Here is a 5,781-nt window from a genome sequence, read left to right as displayed (position 1 = left end):
CTATAAATACAATTTATCACTGAAGGCAACAAGGCCTCCTTGGAGAAACACCTTATTCCAATATATGAAATTCCTGTGAATTGCCTTCCAGTTTCTGGTTTCTATGATAAATATAGCACTCAAAAATATTTATAGAAATAATTTAAGCACTAAATTGATTTTTATCTTCTTTCTGAGAGAAATTTTAATTTTTCTCCCAGATGTCTGGATTCCCTAGAAATCCTGGATCATCTGAATCCAATTTAAGAGCTTAAGAGTTTCTGGACCACACAGAAGAGAGAAAATAACAATGTCATTCCTAGCAGAGCTGTCTTACTTGCTCACTCTTAATTCTTGGCAAAACCCTGGAAGTCCCAAACCCAAATGCATGGGTTTTACCAGGGCTGCTCCCCTGGACATCGTCTGTCGTGGATTGAATTGTGTCCCTCCAAAATGTGTGTGTCAACTTGGTTAGGCCATGATTCCCAGTATTATGTGGTTTTCCTACATTTTGTGATTGTAATTTTATGTTGAGAAGATTAGGGTAGGATTGTACCACCACACTCACTCAGGTCACCTCTCTGATCCAAGGAAAAGGGAGTTTCCCTGGGGTGTGTCCTGCACCACCTTCTAACTCTGATGAGATAAAAAGAAAGGGAAGCAACCAGAGATTTAGGGACCTCATACCACCAAGAAAGAAGCACCAGGAACAGAGCGCGTCCTTTAGATCTGGGGTCCCTGTGTGAAGAAGCTGCTCATCCAGGGGAAAATTGATGAGAAGGCCAACAGAGAGAGAAAGCCTTCCCCTGGAGCCGACACCCTGGATTTGGACTTGTAACCTACTAGACTGTGAGAAAATAAATTTCTCTTTTTTAAAGTCATCTACTTCTGGCATTTTTGTTAGGTAGCACTAGATGACTAAGACACCATCTTTCATCCACTGATTCCCTTCCCAAGAGAAAAATGTTTCCCAGGAAAAAGAGTACTAAACACTGGGCATATCTTTTCTTGGATCTTGATCTAGACATTCTTCACTATCTCTTAACGAGATTTAAATCATATTGAATATTTAATTTTGAGGGTTTTTTGACTTATCTTGAAGGTTTCTTTAAGTTTTAGGTTAGCTCTTTAAGGCATCCCATTTTCCTACACTGTATTACAATATGAAATGACTCTTGGGGTACACAGATGATATACATAAATCAAGAGCACAGATACATAATAGAGATGAAGTGTGTTGTAGAGATTATAGCAATTGGAAGGCCTTATCTAAGATGTTTAAATTAAAAAAAAAATAGTTTAAAACACTGGAGCAACATACACACACATATTCATACACAAATGTCTGTATGCTGAAGGCCTTATCTAAGATGTTTAAATTAAAAAAAAAATAGTTTAAAACACTGGAGCAACATACACACACATATTCATACACAAATGTCTGTATGCTGTAATTGGCCAGTAAGCCGCTATGATTTCAGATATAAGTATTGCCTGTAAGTTTTTCTTTCTTTCTGTTTTTTTTTTTTTTGAGGGGGAGAATTTTTGTGTGTGTGTATTTGTTTGTTTTCATGTTGTTGTTGTTGTTGTTAGGTGCCATCAAGTCGGTTCCAGCTCATAGTGACCCTGTGTACAACAGAATGAAACACTGCCCATATACCATCCTCACAATCGTTGCTATGTTTGATCCCATTGTTGTAGCCACTGTGTCAATCCATCTTGTTGAGAGTCTTCTCCTCTTTCACTGACCCTCTACTTTACCAAGCATGATGTCCTTTTCCACTGACTGGTCCCACCTGATAACATGTTCAAAGTATGTGAGACGAAGCCTCACCATCCTTGCTTCCAAGGAGCATTCTGACCATACTTCTCTCATAGTAACCACTAAAAGGCCCCAGTACTTTGGCTTTATAATATGCCACCAAAATCATCTTAGCTGAACCAAATCCATCTGATTGGCTCCTATATTAGTAACTGAATTAGGCAGAGTTTGGTTAAAATAAAAAATAGTGTACCTCAACAACAACAAAAAAACCTCAAATACCTAAGAAAAACAGCAACAAAAACAAACAAAAAAACACTAACTTACGAGTTTTGGAGACACAAATAAAAGAGTACCAAAGTATCTGAAGCTTCAGATTTTACTCACAGAAAGAGATACTATAAAGGCAAATAAAAAGGTATGGAAAATAAGTATTCAAGGTATTCACTGTCACTTAGACCTGTCTGTCTAGTTTCTGGAAACCCTGGTGGCATAGTGGTTAACGGCTATGGCTGCTAACCAAAAATGTCGGCAGTTAGAATCCACCAGGCACTTCTTGGAAACTCTATGGGGCAGTTCTTCTTTGTCCTATAGGGTCGCTATGAGTTGGAATCGACTTGATGGCAACGAGTTTAACGAGTGTGGTTTCTAGCAGGGCTTAAGCATATGCCAAATTTGTAAAAGCACTGTAGGTTCACAGATTTTAAAATATTCTCTTGAAACTTTTAAAGAGTGTTTTATTTTTGTTTTTACAAACAGATTGAGCCTATATATATTGTTTGAGAAAGGATGAACAAAATATTTAGTACTTACCTTTTTAGGAAAGGATAAAGATGATACCTATTAAAAGAATTTCAGAAAATATCAAGTGACAGTTAACTTGTATAAAAAGCATTCTCACTTTCTCTGTCTCTCTGTTTCTCTCTTTCTCTCTCTTGGTTTGAGTATTCTTGCTTCAGTGGAAGACTTTCTTATCAGCTAAAAGTTCTGTTCTGTTAAACAGTGGAATATTCCCACACATTGCCAATCAGAAAAAATAGCAAAGGAGTTACACAGATTGATGGGGTGGTCATTAAAAACAACACCTCAGAATATCTTTCTGCACTTTGTCCAAATCAATACATGCATCTATTTTTACATCAACTATGGCAGTTACCTGATGTAGAGTGGAAAGGGTCACCATAGAAGGCTCACATTTCTCTTCTTCAAAAATATAACTTCTTTTTGGAAAGTTATAACTTTCTGCATCCAAAAGCAGCAAGCCTTTAGAAGCTTAATTTCAAGTTATGCAATGGCATTGTGTTCATTAACAAACTCATGCCTGTATTTATCTATAGCTTATTTTTTTTTTAATATGTTAATGTTAGTACTATTAAGTCATTGTCTCAACACTTGTAGTGCTGTAGATGAGCTTTTCTGGGATTCATTTAATGTTGCTGGATGGAGAAAATACCATGGGTAGCATCAGTTGAGTGATGTGGATTAATTTCTGTCCTTTGGAGAATCTGGATCTTGTACCCTCTTTATTCCAGACTTTAAATACTTATTTTCCAAAAACATGAGGTTCATAAAAACAAACATTTGATCCACTGATGGTTGACAATGAGTGGACTCACTTAGATTTGATTTGTAAGTCTTAAAAAAAAAAAAAAAATCCAGCAGCCGTCAGGTTGACTTTAACTCATGGCAGCCCCGTGTGTGTCATAGTAGAACTGTGCTCCATAGAGTTTTCAGTGGTTGATTTTTTGGAAGTTGATCACCCGGCCTTTCTTCTGAGGCATCTCTGGGTAGACTCAAATCTCCAACATTTCAGTTAGCAGCCAAGTCCTTTGACCTTTTGTACCATCCAGGGAATCCCTCTTATTAAATGAATCAAAAAGAGAACATCAAAATCCAAATAACTACTTTGTTTGGTATAAAGTTATCTCCTAGAAGAATTAGTAGGAAAGGGACTACAGATGCAATTTTATCAACAATATTTAGAATGTCATGGCATTCACTCACATTTTTTCCCGAGCTACAGCCACTAGCATGTAAGCAAATAATCTTTAATGACATATTTGAAAAATTAATAAGCTGAAAAAGTATATAGAAAACCAATGTCAAAAGCTAACAAAAAAAGTGATATAAATACAACATAAAAAACCACTTACCATTAAGTTGTTTCTAACTCATGTTGACCCCACATGTGTCAGAGTAGAACAGCTGATAGCGTTTTTGGCGGCTGTGACCTTTTGAAGGGAGATCATCAGGCCTTCATTGGATGCGCCTCTGGGTAGACTCAAACCACTAACCTTTAGGGGAGTAGCCAAGCTGTTAACCATCTATGCCACCTGTAAGTACAACATACGCATACCATCATACTGTATTTAAATCAGCCATTCTTTCCATTAAAAAAAAAAAAAAAAGCACTATGCCTAATGAGAGATAGGGATTATGTTCTAGTTTGAGAATTTGAGAATGAGTAAGTCTGATGTTTTCTCTTAAGGTACTCATGATTGTTTGGAAGACAGAATGTAAAGAAATAATTATGATACTACCTGATATGTGATATAACTGACAGTTATAAAGTATTACGGGTTTATACTAGATGAAGTAAATAATACTGCCTTAGCAATACTGAATTCAAACATATGAAATTACAGATATTTGGTGCCTTTTGACCTAAAATAATTGCAATTTTATACTGCTCAATCTAATATTATTAGTTCACATAGAAGTGTTAGAATTGAGCTTGATCTTAAAAAATTATATGCTTAGAATTAGGTTCTGCAGCAGTGACCTAAATATTACAGTAGCTTAAACAAGATAGGACATTTTTCTCTTGACAAAACTGATTCTGGGAGTAAGTGATCCAAGGCTGGTCTTTGGCTCTGCACCACAAATTCCTGATGACCTTATTTTTGTTGGGTGCCAGCAAGTCATTTCTACTCATAGTGACCCCATGTGACAGAGTAGAACAGTCCCATAGGGTCTTCTAGGCTGTAATCTTTACAGAAGCAGATTGCTAGGTCTTTTTCCCATGAAGCTGCTGGGTGGGTTTGAACCATCGACCTTTCAGTTAGCAGCTGAGGTCTTGATCATTGTGTCACCAAGGCTTCTTCTGATGACCTTAAACTAAAAAACCAAACCTGTTGCCATTGAGTCGATTCTGACTCACAGCAATCCTATAGGACAAAGTAGAACTGCCCCATCGTGTTTCCAAGGAGTGGCTGCTGAATTCAAAATGCTGGCATTTTGATTGGCAGCCGAGCTCTTAACCACTGCACCACCAGGGCTCCTTTGATGATCTTAGTCCCTTCTAAATCAACACTCTGACTTCTGATCCTAGCATGGCCCTTGAGGTCATGGTCCAGTGTTCCCATCTCCCTATCCTGGAGTGTAGGATGAAGTCAGGGATGAAATGGAGGAACAGGGGATACGTGCCAGCTGCAACTTTAGAAAGTTTCAGAAGGATGGGCCATAATGTAGTCACAAGGGTACACCAAACTTCAACGTATGCTGGGAAATGTAGCATCACTGTAGGCAGCCATTATTGTAGTCAGTCATGTGTCCAACTGATAATTCTGTCACCATAAGAGGAAAAGAGTATGGACTTTGCCACTGACGAAGAGTTTACTAGCTACATGAGAAATAAGGGAAGTCTGACAAAGGAAGAGATATACATTTTTAAAGATGCAGATCATGACAAAAATTGGAACATTTAGATGAGTATATCTCATCTTGGTTGCACCATCAATTCCATCAGGGCAAAAGGGGGAGTTGCATCTCAAACAACAAGATGAGCTCAGACAACTAAAGGCCATATATGTTAGGCTAAGAATCTTAGCCTATTCAGACCATTTTTGATACGTAGCTATTGAAGGATTTTGAGCTGGTGACTGAATGAACAGATTTGCATGTTAGGAATATAGCTCTAGTGAAGTCTGAGGAAGGGTTCAGAAACGACAACATGAAAGAACGGATAAATGTGGCTCCCCCCCCCCCCGCTGTGGAATAATGAGCTAGTTTCTCATGGCTACTACTCTTTGACAACATGG

This window comes from Elephas maximus, chromosome 11 (assembly GCF_024166365.1).
Source record: "Elephas maximus indicus isolate mEleMax1 chromosome 11, mEleMax1 primary haplotype, whole genome shotgun sequence".
Taxonomy (NCBI): domain Eukaryota; kingdom Metazoa; phylum Chordata; class Mammalia; order Proboscidea; family Elephantidae; genus Elephas; species Elephas maximus.
Note: the sequence above shows the minus strand (reverse complement) of the source record.